Genomic DNA, 17,242 nt, shown 5'->3' with positions numbered 1-17,242 from the left:
AGAATAAAATTTATCTTGATTTGTTTAAGATAATCCTTGACTTTGATCTCACCTGAACGCATCAAAAGTTCCTCAATTATTGAATTGAAAACTCCTAAACAAATTAGGTAAAATTGCAAATTTAGTCCCCCTAATTATCTCCAATTTTGATTTTGGTTCCCTTTAAAATCGTTCATGCATTTTGTTCTCCTTTTTTATCCAATCACGTCATCTTGGTCCCCACGTCCAGATTCAGATTCAGATTCAGATTTAGACGTTGATGGTTGCAAATGAATGTTGACGGTCACATATGTCACGTTCTGATTGGACAATGACAGTCACGTGTCATATTTTAATCGACCAATGACAATAACAATGCATTTCATCTGTGACAATCATCGTCCAATTAAAATGTAACACGTGACCGTCAATATTCCTTTGTAATAGTCGATGTCTAAATCTGGACTTGAAGACTAAAATTGCGTGATTAAATAAAAAAAAAAACAAAATACATGAATAATTTTAAAAAGGGACCAAAATAAAAAAATGAAGACAACAATTTTGCCAACAAATTAATGAGGTATCCGTGGAGTGTGTATTTTGAATGTAAGTCACTGATAACAAAAATATTAACTATACTACTACACGTCTATCAATTTATGAATTGCATGCAATATTAATGCACGAGCCGACGAAATTTGAAGTGTTACGCAGACACCACGAACCTTCCACCTCCCGAAAAAAAATTGGAAACAGACGTCCCCTACCATCTCGCATACGCATGACCTAACCCTAACACGCAAAATAAAAAAATAGATTGTTACGGAATCAATCAACTTCCATTTTAACCCCAAAAATAATTTGGTACGATCAACCTTAAAATGCAACATGTTTTTCACAGAGATTATGATTATGACCATAAGATAAGGCATCAATTCCATAAAGTTTATTTACTAGATAAGCTAAATTAACTAATTAATAACAAGGTCAAATTTTAGAGTATGTCATAAGTCTTTTACATTATATAATTTGACCAAATTGAATAAGTAAAAAATATATTGATATTATAATATTGTGGTTTATATTTCAAAATATATAATTATCTTCAGAATAATTCGTTTTCATGCAAAAATAAAATCATTTTTATTATTCTTTTATCATTTCAATTCATAACAGTAATAAATAATAGCTCACTGTTTACACATCTTATAAATATCATAAAAATAAAGTAAAAAATAGCATTATAGTCTGTGTTTATATTTACTTCCAAAATAGAAAAATTAACCGGAAGAATTACATTTTTTTTTAGAAAATAATAATGTTACAGAAAATTTAAACATTATTTATTTGATTTTTGTGATAAGATTACTTTATTTTAAAAAACTAAAAATCTCTCAGATGTTCATGATCAAAATAAAATAAGTTTAATAAATTTTTTAGATAAATAAGTTTAAATACACAAAATTTTCTATTCCTCTATTTTATTCTATAATTTACGTCATTCGCTTCTTTCTTTAAAAATGGAAATATATATTTTTAAAATTAAATATACAAAATATAATTAAAAATATTTTTTATTCTTAATATCTTATTTAAATTATATATAAGTTATATACAAATACATATTTTTGAAAAACACTTTTATAAAAATTAGAATGATGTACACAATTATCAATTTAAATGAACCTCTGTCCATTATACTTATGATTATATTATTAGAAATTCCTCCATAATTAAGCTTGATTCACATTTAAGGAAACATGTAAATTCAAATACATAAAAAATTGAGGAGCATATTTTAAGGCATGCATATGAAATTGTGGAGCACTTTCTAAGGACTTAAAATTTGTTTTTTTGACCTTGAGACTTACACCCTCCACTTAGGAAAGTGAAGATTGGAGTTACAATGAGTTTTGTGAATGTAACTCATTTATTGACATCTAACACTCACTCTTAAAGGAAGTCATATCCCTCTCCTATAAATAGGGAGACTTGTGAAGAGTTAGAGCATCACATCTCATTCCATTCAAAGAGAAGAAAAACATGAGTGCTAGTAAGAATGAGAGTTCTAGTTTCCATCATACTTGATGAAAGTTGAGAGAAATGGTAAATCATCCTTATTAGCGAGGTTAAGAGATATTATTTTTTATTGAGATAGTCATTGTAATTCTACTTTTAATAGTGAAAATATTTACTGGCTCATTAAAAGGACTTTTCACATTAAAAATTCTTGGTGTCATTCTTCTACCCTCTACTCTTGTTTTTTTTTTTTCATTTCCGCTAAGTGTCTATTTTGAGTCTAAAGAGAGGAAAATAGCATTGATGTTTCCCAACATATACAGAGAAAAATGATTATACAAAAATATTTATAATATGATGTTTTAATATGTTAATTACATTAACAATATATTAAAGCACATGATGTTTTATCATAAAAAAACACGTCTTTCTTATATGTCACGGAAAAATCAATAATTAATGATTTTTCAATAATTTTTGTTCAATGTATACTAACAAGCATTTGATAAAAAAAATTATCTTCCATATTATTACAAAGTGTTATCTCGTTACTAAAATATTAAATATTAAATATGAAAAATTAAAAAAATATTTCTTTTATGTGGTGCGATACATTTTTATCTTTGTCAATGTTATCAATATCATAGTTTGTGACTACAACAAATGTTATTGTATATTTTCATAGTTTAAAAATTATAACAATCTTCAATGAAAGTTTGTATGAGATTTTTTTTATCAGGTCTTATTTATATAAGATTTGAAAAATAAAAACTCCTTAAGTTGCAAGAAAATAGAATTTAATAATTAGATATTAATTATATAATAAGTAAAATTTAATTAAATATAATATTTAGATCCAAGTTTCTTAAAAAAGATAACATTACCATTAATTTTATAATTTAAAAAAATTTAAGAGATAAAAATTAATTATATAATAACTAAATGTGATAAAATATATTGAGATAAGATTTATTAAAAAAATTAATATTAATTTTATAATTTAAAAATAATGTTAAGAGATAAAATGCTCAGTTCAAATTAGATTTATTTATACCAAGAAAGTCTATTTCCATTGGTTAAAAAAGGTGCATGCAAGTTGTAAATTTCTAATATCAAGTTCAATTCCTATAAATTAAAAATATATTTATTTACTTAATAAAAAATCAATTTCTTTAAGATAAATATAATTTTAATCTATATTTTTTAAAATTGTAAAACATTTAGGGGACCAAGGCCCCCTCATTCTTTTATAGATCCGTTCCTGTATAGTAATTAAATTCTTTAAAACTGTTTTATTTCAGTACATAAACATTATATATATATATATATATATATATATATATATATATATATATATATATATATATATATATATATATATATATATAGTCAATTGAATTGCATGTAAAACTTCTCGTTTATTTTACGTCAATTTCTTCTCAAAATCACTTATTCACATAATTAAACAAATCGTCGCATGCACCAGCAACTCAGTGATTCTATGCATAAAAGGACACGTCAAATGCAAGTATGGCTATTAATTAAGGTTTTTGAAATACGTAAATAATAATGCGCCTAATTCTTTATAGTGTTTTAATTAATGTTTTATAGAGTTCATCACCTTTTAATTATCTAATAAAAAATGTATCTAATCAGTTTTTGGAAGACGTGAATGTGATCATCACTTTTTCCAAAGATAAACTAACAATCAACTTAATTAAGGTTTTTATTTTGGTTTACCTACGTTTTATTTGTTAAAAATATTTATATTTTTCATCACAAATCCTTAATATAAAAATGTTATATTATATTTAAAATTGTAATATTTTTTACAGATATTTTTATTTGTAATATTTAAACTTGATGAAAATATATTTCTAATTATTATAATAAGCACACGGTCAAATTTAATTAAAAATTATTAATTAAAGTTTTTATTTTGGTATTCAATTTGATAAGAGTTAATGGTCAGAACAAATCAAATAGAATAAAAACGATTTACCACTTATTTTTATTTATTACTCATGATTGTCTTTTGTTGTAAATGAATGGTCAACTGTAAGCTTTACTTGATATATGCATATTTATAATACATGTTAAATTTTCAAGAATAACATGATTATCACAATTCTTTGTTAAGTACGGATGTATGAATGAGTTAGTATGTATTGGGGTTAGACTCAATCTTTCCCAAACTCAGCCTAAACACGGGTGTTTACATGCATTGAATATGCATTGTTTAATGAACCGTTTAATATGCACTCAACTCTGTAATGTATATTTTATTTTACTATATATAGACCCATACAACCAAACAATAGAACTAAACCTTACAACCAAGTGTAAACAAGTTGAGTAATTTGTTTAAACTATGGCTTTTACATTCCTCTCTAACATAGTGGCTGTGAGAACTAATTGGAAGTTGAAGGTTCGTGTTATTAGATTATGGTTTTTACCAGAGTTTGAAAATCCGAAAGTCATTTAGAGTCTTGAGATGATATTGCTAGATGTAAAGGTAACTAAAACTACTATTACAATTCTATCCAAAAATTATGTAACATGTGTTTTATGTCAATACTCTTATTGCTTCATTTTTTTCTGACTTATAGTCAGATAAAATTCATGCATCCATACTTAATAAAGGATTGATACCAAAGTATCAAGGGATTCTAGAAGAAGGAGCCGCTTATATCATTCAAAATATATTAGTTACTCAAAATAGTGTCAAATACAAAACAAGCAGTCACAGATTCAAACTAAATTTTATGGGAAACACAATATGCTCTAAAATTGAGGATGAAGTAATTCCAAATTTTCAGTTTGATTTCATGTCACTTTCTGACATTCTTTCATCAACCACAAAAGACGTACTTATTGGTTAGCATCTACACAATCCTTTACTTTGATTCTATTTAGTTGCATTTTTTCTTTTGGTTTGTTAATATTAATTAATTTTATATTTATTGGTTCCATATGTTATTGGGCATGTTCTAGAGAAGGATAACATCAAGGAAATTGTAAAGAATGGAAAAAAGGACCAAAGTCTTGGATATCATGTTACAGGATTTGGAGTATGTATAATATTATTTTAATAACAAATTATTTTTTTTACTTACATATTTTTTTATTTGTTATTCAAATTAAAGGTATAATTCACTACATTGCACTTTGTGGGAGGAATATGCTGAAGAAATGCAAAAACATTTAGATCAACATGACTGTTCCAATCTTGTAGTTGTTGTTATTCAGCTTCGCAAGTTAAAGAAATATTTAGGTACTCTTTAATTTTATATTTACTATTTCAACAAAACAATTAATTAATATTTAATGTGGATTGTAGGAGTAATGGGAATCTCAAATGCTTTTTTTTTGGAAATATATGGACGATTGTTCTCATCCATATATTTTCCTTTTTGACGTTCTATAAAATATATTTTGTTCATATTTTTGTAATAATTTTTTTGTCTTTTATCTATTTTTCAGTGATAATGACTGAAATTCATAATAATTCTTAGAAGAGTAATCTTCAATCATCCATACACTAAACAAGGTAATAAATTGAAGCATATCCAATGTGTTTTTCAATATATCTCATATATTGTGATTGGTTTTAATTTATTTTTTTAGACTTCTTTAAAAACTTGGTTTCATTTTAATATTGCAGTTTAGGGATAGACATAGGAAATGTGAATTCATGCCGATAATGACAACGTCACTTTGAAGGGCAAACAGATCATATGGAGGGAGGTGTCGTGTAAGACAATACTCACAGATGCATGCATATGCGTACTGTCACAAGTAGAGTCTATATAATATGTACAGTGAACTGATCAGGGATAAAATCTTATAATAGGTATAATGTACATATTAAAAATCTATTTTTTTATACAATCTAATCCATTTTAACAAAAATTTCATTTCTTTATCAACCCGTCCATTAGACGGATACACTGACTAGTATACTATATAATGTTGCATCGCTTGAGAATATGTTAAATAATAAATAACTGCAAATTATTGTGATGCTAATATTTATGAGGTTTCGAATTCCAATAAACTAATGCAAGCCATTACTCTTTTCACAAGTGTCTTTGAGCCAAAGGTAAGAGAGATCACAATTTTTCATGATTTGTTGCATTCTTGTCATATTTCTAGCATTAATAATGGAATACCTCTAACTTATCTCCATTCACAAAAAGAACAATTAGATCAATTATATAAATTTTTCTCCTCTGTTCACAATATTGCTCTACAACATTTTGCATGTCCTTAATTAATGAGATTGTGTTCTCTCCATAAAGTTCGTCATGTTCCCACTGTTCAAGTGAATTACATTGCAGGTGAATCTTCCCCATTATTGGGAAGTATGCCATCTTTGTATAATGGGCTTCTTGACCATTTTAGTAATTAAAAAAAATAATTACTAATGTAAAATAGAAAAAAAAACAATTTACCAATGTGGATATTTGTTTTGAACACGTAGGTGTACTAAAGCGTCAATTATTGGAATGATGCTATATATAAAAAAGCTAAATTTGTTTTTGACCATTTTTCAAGTTTGTGTATTTTTTATTTTTGTGTGTGAAGCGTCAATGTGTTAACTCGTCTGGTTGTGTGTAGAGTCACCATTGTTAAAAATTATAAGTGAATTTAGTAAAAATATATTTTTTACTTTAACTTAAATCTGACAAGACTTTTTTAAAAGTTAATTTTATAAGACTTTAATTATTAGCAACAAATAAAATTTGAATAAATAGGAGTAATATTTAAGCCAATATATGAAGACATAAATAATGTGCATGCTATTTTATATAAAAGACTAAAATCAATACATAAATTTCAATTTAGTATTTAATATATATATATATATATATATATATATATTGATTTTAGTTTTATATATATATATATATTTTATAAATTATATATATAAAATAGTATGCACACTATTTTATGTCTTCATAAATTTACTTTCATGTCATTATGCATCACTACATTCATGTTAGTAACCGCTATAAATATATAAGAGCTCCCACTAATTAACTAAATGTAACCAACATCATTCATTTGAATGCAATCCCAATAGATTTTTCCTAGTTCTCTTTCGACACCTCTTTTGATTCCCTCATTACTCCACTCTGAATCTTATGTCTTTGGTAGCTTGTGATAAGCACCGTACGTAACAAAAATAAAATAAAAAGTGATGAATTCTACCATTTTTTTTAATCTAATTTCTCTTCTACTACATGGAAGATTTTTCCTGCATATGTGTGATGATGCAACTTTTATTCTAAACTTACGTGTGCCAAATAATAGAAGGTGATACAGTTAGCTCTCCCTTTGAAGAGATATAAAGTTATAAACTGTTTGTTTGAAATAATGGAAAATATAGCCCGATAACAGTAACAACAGAACTATCATAGTCAAAGGGAAATTCCAAAGCAGTTGTATATATATTTTAGTTTATACAAACGAACACGTGGTGCTGTCCTTTCACACAGTTCCTATCTAGTTAATTGCACTGATAAAAGGTGAATTAACACTTTCACTTTTCGATTTTGTCTTCATTGTTTAAACATTATAATTTCGGTTGGTGTAGTGCTTAATTAATTTCATGATGATTCAATTTTAAGTTACCTGGTTTAAGTTGGTGCTGAATGGATGGAAACCAATATTAAATAAGCAAGTTAATCTCTGATTCCCTTCATTAATTACCCGTCATGTCACTTTGAAAGCAACGATAATTGATCATACAGAGAAAAGAAGGAGCACATAATTTTCTCAAAACCAAATTATAATAAGGAAGGTGTAACACAGCAACCATTATTCAAATGGCTCACCACTATTTGAGAAACAGAATATACAAAACAATATATTACTAAAGCCTCTATTAATTCCAAATAAAATTCATTATAGTTTAGCTATCCAAGATAAAACAATTCCCAACTTAACAGCAAAGCAATTTATCATTTGGGAGAACTCCACCACAGTAGTAGCCTAAGCACCAGCTTCAATCACTGATCCATCACAATTGTATAAGAGACACTTGACCCAACATTGGTGGCTTCCATCTCATATCCGACATTAGACTCCAAGGTAAATTAGATACTGGAAAGCTGAATTAAAAGCCTGAGGCATGCAAGTTCCATATCTTATTCACTATACGTCACTAAGGGCCACGCCTATTTGAATTAAAGAAGGACCATCAATCATGCTCCAAATGACACTAGCTTGGTCTTTGATGACAAACTTTTGGCTTTGAGGCATTATTGTGTATTTATTTTTTATTTATATATATTAAAATTAAAATAAAATTTAACTTAATTTACATTTTTTAAATGATTTATTTTACAAATTAGTGTTATAAAAGTTGCACTTATATTAGTCGATGTAGGATCTGTAACACATTATCCTCATGTCGAATATTGAACATTTCAAACATAAAATTTGTAGGACTAAACATCTGTGAGTGTTACAATAATAACCTAATAGTGGGCGATCCAATAGACCTAACAACAATTATTTGTCTTCACTTATATATATACATTATTATGGTCATATTACTAGTAGATGAGATCCCATTACTAAAAAAACTCTTTTTTACGACGCAATCTTGACGATGATTGTCGAAAAATCATCATCGTTTGTGTAGCAGTGTCAATTTTGTAAATACTGTCAACATTTCAAAGATGATTTTCGCAAAACCGTCATTAAATACTCCAAAACAATGACGGTTTTCGCGAAACCATTGTCATTTTACATCATTCAAAGACGTTTTTGTGAAAATCGTCTTTGAATGTGGGTAATTTTAACTTTGAATGTACGCCCTTTCTTCTCCTCTCGCTCGCTATCTTCTTCTTATTTTCCTCCCTCTCTCCTCTTCCCAATGCCCTCTCTCCACCTTTTCCTCGGCGCCACCACTGCCCCCAACTACACATTCATCCTTTGCCCCCATTCTTCTTTCCTCCCCTCTAAAACCCTAACCCCTAAAAATCCTAAACCTAAACCCCCACTACCCTCCTCCAGTGGAACCACAAGCCGGAGCTCTTCGACTTCATCCCGCGGTCACCATCATTACCTTCGATAAAGGCGGCGTGGGCAAGACCACCAACAACGGCCTCTCCCTTGCCCGCCTGGGCTTCTTTGTGGTCGCCATTGACGCCGATGTTAGCCTCTGTAACCTTGACCTCCTCCTCGGCTTTGAGAATCACATCAACATCGTCATCGGGGTCCTCAATGGCGACTAACGCCTCGACCAAGCCCTTGTCTGTGAAGTGCTGGTCCAACTTTGAAATCCTCTGCATCTCCAAACCCCGCTCCAAGCTACCCCTCGGCTTTGGAGGTAAAGACCTATTTGCAAGCATTTTCAATTGAAAATCATGTCAAGCCTCCATACACACTTAACCCCTGAGAGTTCTCTCGTCTCCACCTCTTGCATCTGAAAACTCAACAACTCAAAAATGGAGCATCGAGATTACTACGCTTGTGATACAAAGGCAGGTTCTTCCATGGACGTAGACCATTGCCACGAAGATCAACAAAAGGAGAAGGAAGAAGAACAAGAACCTTTTCCTCAAATTCGTGGATTACGCAAGATCCAGGCTATTTTCATTGGAATGTGATCAAAACGAAGATGACGAAGGTTCTGATGGACTTGGATGGAGTTGTATTGTGGCTCATATTCTCAAGACTTGCGTTGCTTATTCAAGCGGTGTCACTCTCGTGATCTTGCTCTCTGAAATCTCTTAGGTGCATAACATCACCTTCACTCCTCCATTTTTGCAATTTCTCTATGCACGAACTTTTAAATGATCTTCTCATCCATTTTCCTTAGTTGCTTTCCTGATGGTTGATGTTGTTGGAGAAGCTCCTTCCTCATATTCTTAAGAGAAAGTTTAAAACTAACTTGTAGTATAAGATGTATCATTGAATTGAGCTTCAAAATTTAGGCACACTAACAACCCAATCTATATTACAACTAAAATATATTACTTGTATACCAATTGGTCTGCAGACTAAGAATGCAAAATGACTCAACCTCTTTTGCTTATGATATGTTAATGCTAAAGTTTGACATTTCTTTTTGTAATTTAATTTTAATAATGATCTTTTACTTTTTTTAAAAATGAAATGTCTTTAACTAAATCTGAAGTTCTATAATACAATGAAAACTCTTATATGTAATACCATCTTTACAAGTCCAAGAATATCTTGGGTAAAATTTTGTTGGTCTAATATATGGGCCTGAAGGTGATAATAAAAAACAACTAGTAAAGGTAAGATCATGGTGTTGATATCTAATTTAACCTTTATCTGCTGATTTGAAGTCAGTAAGTTGTATCTGCTGATTGAGATCACAACATTAAATTTATTGATTTTTTTAATTGATCTCCGATATATGCATGTATCAGGAAACTAGTGCAAAGATAGAAATTCATGGAATCAAAGCAGACATAGGAGAGAAAGTAAGTTCCTTCACTTGATAATATAACATGGCATTTATTCTCCATGATGACTTTGAAATATTATAACTTGATTTTGGGAGGAAATGATTGTAATTGTTTGAATTTGCTTTTTGTTTTCCATTTATTTAATTGTTACATTTTCAGGATGAAATTAAACCTGGAATTGATATCCAGTGCAATTACAAAGAGATGCATGTTAACCTATCAATTGATAGTGTTGAAAAAATGGATGCTGCTATGTTAATCATTGAACTGCTAATCACCTCTGTAATTGTGAGTCTTGTCATTTTATATGACAAAAGTTTTTATGATTTATTGTTTATGTTATAATATGTTTTATTATTATTTTTGTAATGATGCCATTCCTTCTGTCTTTTCTATTTTGATTGTTCTTGTAATTATTGTTGTCTTTTATTCAAAAGGATTTAGTTGTTGACCCTCTATATCAGTTTCTAGGGACAACACTAATGTTCTAAGTCAAAGCCAAGAAGGCCCCCTTCTCATGTAGATTTTCTATCTCTGGAAAACCAGGCTGTGTTGCAACTAGTAGTTGTTAGACAAATACATAGTGATAACTTCTAGTACTCTAGTCCATGGTTTTCAGTGATTCAAAGGGCTTCGTATTCTGTCTTTTCTCTTTTTGGTGCAACCCTTTCCTTCCAACAATAGATGGTGTTGATGTGCAAGAGGAGCATAGTGAATCAATTACAACTACTGAAAAGTGAAAGAAGTCATGGTGGAGAGTTTCATTGGCTTCTCCAAAAGTTTGGGACCCAACGTTTGTGTGATGACGTATTCCTATTTTCCTTCTACTACCAATGTATTACTACATCTAATTGTCAGCATTTGTGTTTAAGAAGGATCTGATCAATGAAGAAAATCACATATTCATATATCAATATGACAATCCTCTCAACTTAATACCTAAATCTTCGTCATGCATCTGCGGTTGATTTTTTTCAATATACATATTATCATTGATATTTGTAATCTTCATTTGGGTACTTCAGGTAGGTTTTAAAGTTATTAGAGTTTCCATCATACAATGCTTATTGGCTTCAAGTAATGGAGACTTATGATTTAGCCAGCCTTCTACAAGCATGGCTACAATTGAAACCTGGATTGTTTGACTTTATAGTATAAGGAGCCTGAGGGTTTTGTGAAATCTTTATAATGAGAAAATTCATTTTCTTTTTAATTAAAAAAAACAAATTTTTGGGTTGTCTTTCCAAGAAAGGAACCATGTTTCTCTTTCAATATGATTCTTATTATTGTTTTATTGTTATAAAGCAAACTTAAAAGTAATTTGAACTACATAACAAGCAAATTTTGTATTTCAATACTTCTAATACTTGCAAGGTTCATAAGCATGCATTCCAATATTGATATATTTTATGTTTATTACCAAAATTGTAACCTTTTCACTATAAATGCAAATGATTTTTTTTATATTAATTTATGTCCCACCATAGCTTAATGTAATGCCTGACAATCCATGCATCTTTGAAAATTTTCATTTCAGCCCAAAGAAAGGCCTTTTTTACTATGTGGTTTACTTGAATCATGGAGATTACCATCTAATACACTCCCCAACTTATTGGAACATTCTTGTATGCAGGCATTTTTTTGGTAAACCATCTCATGTAGGCCTTAACAGTCTAACAAATTGAGAAGCTAACCTTGGGTTAATCTATTTTAACTGTGTGTATAACTATATCACTTAACGTGTGATTTATTGTTATGAGCAAATAAAAATTGTTATGCTCATTGTTGAGCAAAGATAAAGGCTCATTACTTGAGCCTTGAGGCTCTCACACAAATACATAATTTTTTGTCTGTGTTTGTTAGTACTTGAGTTAAAAAAAATCTAATTCATTATTTGTTTTGCTATCTTCTGTTTATCCAAAAGGGCTAACTAATTTCTACCGATGTTCATAAGGAGTATACATTGCAAGGAAACAATGAAAGCTTCACTATGTGCTTATGTAGCTCCTTCATTCCAAATTATTTTACCTTCTTTCTTCCTTTTACTTTTCCTTTTCTTGGGAGTCTTTTACATTTGATTGCAGCAGGGTACATGTGAAACTTTTAGATTTTGGATGGATGATTGTTTTATAAAGCTTTTCATATCTGATAACTGTGAAATTTGAGTTAATTTGATAGTCAATTTTGGCTAAAAATGATTGTAATTTCTTTACTTTACTAGTTTTTTTAATGAAATAATAAAGAAATTAATATATTTGCAGTTTTTGATTAGTAGAAGATAAAAGAAGTAGATTTCAAGTGCTTTGGAGGAAAATCGATGCGAAAATTGGAAGAAAAAGCCTTGAAGAAAAAATTGGAAGAATTGGATCGCTCGTTTAGCGCGCACCCTCACTAAGCGGGAAAACTCAGGCTTAACGAGAAGAAGGTCCACGAGGAAGTCCAAAGGCACGCTTAGCGCGAAAGCTCGTGCCCAGTGCGAAGTCAGCGTGAAAAATAAGCTACTTAAGCCTATAAAAGGAGTAAGAAACAGAAGAAAAATACACCACTCTAGAGACTTAAAGCTCTCTAATGAATACATCATAGGCCTAAGCATCTCTAATAGGGGAAATCCTCTTTCTATGTCCATTATCCTGTTATCTTCTTTTATCAATTCCTTCCCTTCTTTCATCCATATCAGCCCCTAAAGTGTAAAGTCTCTCATGGCAATGAGAGGCTAAACCCCATTGTTGGGAGCCTCGCAGGCCAACTCTAGTAATGTAACTCTTTCTTATTATCTATTAAATGCAATCTTGTTTCTATTACTCTTGTATGTGCTTAATTGTTTATTATGGTCTGACCATCCATGGATAATGCATTGAAAAATGGTTATTTTCTAAAAAACTAGAAAGATAATCTAAATGAAATCATTGCTAGAAATAGATTGATATTCGTTTAGCCTATTTGACGCATCTCTAATCTTAATGCAATTTATTATTTTTATCTTTGCAAAGAAACTTGGGAGAAAAGAATAGATAAATTAGTCTCTTCATGCGAAAAACCAAAGATAGAATGTCTTAGTAGATGTGGGTGAAAATATAGATATCATTAGATAGAGAAAATCATTAACATTGCATCACAAGTAGTTTTGACATACTATGTCCCAACATATTTGGATTCCGAAGTATCTCTTTTATCATCACCTTTATCTATTACTTTTCTTATCTTTAAATCTTTTATCTTTTTTATCTTCTATTTTTTTAATCTTTAAATCTCTTATCTTTTCTTTCAAATCTTTATCTTATCTCCTACCTCTTTTTATCTTCTATTTTAAATTTCTCATCTCTTGCTTGTAAGTTGGGTTTGAATTAATCTAAGTACAAACAAAGTTTTTATAGATTTGACACTTGGACTTCCGATTACTTTATTATTAGAGACAATTTGATGTATTTGTCAATAAGTTAACAATATCTACCTCTTCATTATACATATTATCATGTAAATAGTGGTTCAATTGGGTTGGAGAAAATAATTAAGTAGAAATGTAGATTTTCATGTTTTGCATATATTGGTTATCATGCATCACATTAACAATTAGAAACCTCTATATTAAGAACGACCATTAAGAATTGCTAACTGGCACTGTTTGAGTTATGCTAACTGACGTCATCTAAACCTTATTTCTACCCAACTTTCACTGCTTGAGTTATGCTAACTGACACATTTATCTATAAAATAAATTTATTTCTTCAAATAAACTAGAAGTTGTTTTACTAATTGTCTAAGTGTAAAGGACTCTTTCTGTGAATTTTCCTATTCTTCTCATTAGAATATTTTTCTAGGGAAATAATTAAATTATTATGAATTTTAGTTCTTAGTTGGAGTGACATTTTATCCAGGTGTACTCAGTACTCCATATAAACTCGAAAATGTCTTAATCTTCTCTTGTGCCAGTCTTGCTCTTATTTTGGAGAGAATTTCTATTTGTTGATGAACTTATTTAGGATGAACCCATTATCCTAGAGGTGAATACCATCATAAAACCATTATTATTCCTGACTTTTATAACTGGATTGATATCTCATGTAGTTAATGGTTCCTTCTTCATAATTCATAAATAAGTTTATCACACTTGTCTTTTAGAATTATAGCCTCTCAATGGATTTGATTTATGACACTTTGATTAAATTCTTTCATTTAAATTCTATTGGAACATTAAGCCTAAGGAACATTATGTATTGTTGTGTTTTGTTTTTAGGTTATTGGACATGTTTTAAATTCTATTGTAAATAGTGGCCAGAGCACAATTAGTGGTCCTAATGCTATGCAAACTTCTTTAGTTGGTACCACTTCTGCTTGATAGATGATTAAATATTGTTATATTTTCTATCATTTGTGATTCACTATTTGACTATTATATGCACATTGTTAATTTTTTTAACCGCGAGGGACTGAATTAATTTCACATCCATTTTATTGTTTAGATTTCTTCTTATTTGAATTATCCTTGCAAGATTGCATAGATATTTTTGCTTGCCTTTTTTTAGTTTTGCACAATTAAACATAAATTTAAGGATATAATATAAGGAAGTACTTTTTATTTTTCCTTATAATTACAAATATAATCTTACTTTAATTTATTTCCTGATTTAAAAATAAAAAGAAAATAATATTTTTTATTTTTTTGTAAAAAAAGACATTTTAAGACAGTTCTCTGAAGAACCATTTTAAAATCCTTAATTTTTTTATTTTTTTAGAAAAATATATTCTAATATGATTTTCTAAAAATTGTCATAAAAAATTTACTTTCTAAGAAGATTTTTTAAAAATCATCTCCTGAATTTTTTCAATTTAAAAAAAATGGTTCTTCCAAAAATCGTTTCATAAAATATTTTTTTTTTAGAAAACCATCTTAGAATTTTTAATTTTTTTTAAATTTTTTTAAAAAATATATTTTAAGACGATTTTTACGACGGTAACTTCAACAACAGTTGAAAATTATTGTAAATATTCCTCATAACCATAATAAAAAAAATTAGTATTGTCTCCAACAATAATATTTTATCCTAATCCTACGTTTTATTTCTTTAAGGAATTGATCATTTACAAAAAATAAAAAATATGAAGTATCTATTATGTAATTATTTTCTTACACTATAAATTATAAAACTGCAAGGATTTTTTTTATGATAACTCCATTCGAGTCAATAAGATCATTATATGCAACAAAACTGATAGAAACACTATAAGGTAATATGATGTATTAAAGAGAGTAAGTTTTGTTATTTATGTGAAAATAAAAGAAATAAATATTAACTGTTAGATATTATCGTGAATGATTGTTGGTATATTTATAATAACAATATAATATAAAGTTAGTATAAACTGCCATTTTAATTATTATATTGTCAGTATAAATTTAAAATATCTTTAATAACAGTTTAATTTTTATTAAATAAAGATTATATTAATTGGGATAGTATAATATTAGATCTCTAATAACTGGCATTTTTTTTTATAATGTACGGGAAATCTCTAGACATTTTTTTGTTGTTGCAAGTAAACGAAGTTTAATTTTTATTAAATAAAGATTATATTAATTGAGAGGCGACGTTTAACTTGTTTTTTTAGATACGAACCTTAACTTTTGTAACTCAACATATTATGGGTCTGAGTAAAATTAAGATTGTTCTTTAAAAAAAAGGTGTTGAATTCAAAAAAAATTGAATGAAGAAAATATGATTGACTAAAGATTATCAATCATAAAAAAATTGATAAAAATTCTAACCAAAGAATATTTGGATCAATGGATGTATAGTACTATGGTTCTAGTCTAGAATAACAAATTTCGGGTTCGAGATTGTTAAGATATAATTTAACAACGTACTCAAAATAAATAAAAAATGACGCACATTAATTAATAATATCCTTCTACTGTAAAATAATAAACTGAATACAGAAAATATGTGATTGCAGAAATGTTTCGATTTGAATATTATTGTTATGTGTCGCTTGGAAATATTTAATGGACTTTGTTTTTATTTGTTCAACAGAAAAGATGCCAGCTGGTATGCGAAGATAAGTAGAATGTTTTCCTGTTTCAAATCATTGTACTCTTGGCTGTTATACGTTTCAAAATACAAGGCTTACAAAATTTTTTTTTGAGAATTTTTAAAAATTAAATACCTTTTATTTTAAAGAAAAATAATGTTGATTACACATTCTTGGATTTGTTAAATGATTTTTATTATTGGGGTGTATTCTCATGCTACCATGCATCATTAATATCAGAATTTCGTTATTTGCCGTTTTTTTTGTGACACGTTATTTGCAGTTTCAAACACGAAAAAGTTGTAACTATTGTATTGTATGTGACATTTATCACATATAATTATCTCTATTTTTTTTTTTATCTTTTTCACTTTTAAACTAAAGGAACAATATTTTTATGTCTCAAATTTGTAAATAACCTTAATATAAAGGGAATTCAAGTTATTTAATGTTGTTGTTAGCTTAAAATTTTACTTGATAAATAATAAAGTGTTTAAAGATAGTTATTAACAAATAAAATATTAAAAAATGCCAATAGCATTTTTTTAGATAAGTATATTTGTAACCTAAAAATCAAATTTTAAAATAAAAACAAAGTGAATGAACTTACAAAGTTCTTCTAAAATGAACCATACAATTTTCTGAATAAAATCAAATTTTATAACTACTAATTACAAGGTTTAAAGTATAACAATTTAGAAATTATTATTTTTACGCATAAAAATCGAATACAAATATCAAAAGATTTTAAACAATTCAGACAACAA

General features: G+C 28.4%; 1 long non-coding RNA gene across 1 annotated transcript; it reads left to right on the top strand.

The window, feature by feature from the left end:
- The first annotated feature begins 4,161 nt into the window (after positions 1-4,161).
- LOC121175319 (uncharacterized) lies at positions 4,162-5,902 on the top strand. Its single transcript, XR_005892643.1, has 4 exons — positions 4,162-4,875; positions 4,993-5,272; positions 5,482-5,548; positions 5,663-5,902. It is a non-coding gene; the product is annotated as an uncharacterized lncRNA (long non-coding RNA).
- The last annotated feature ends 11,340 nt before the right edge of the window (positions 5,903-17,242 follow it).

The sequence above is a fragment of the Glycine max genome, chromosome 8 (genome assembly GCF_000004515.6).
Source record: "Glycine max cultivar Williams 82 chromosome 8, Glycine_max_v4.0, whole genome shotgun sequence".
NCBI lineage: Eukaryota > Viridiplantae > Streptophyta > Magnoliopsida > Fabales > Fabaceae > Glycine > Glycine max.
Note: the sequence above shows the minus strand (reverse complement) of the source record. Positions and strands in the feature narration are given on the sequence as shown.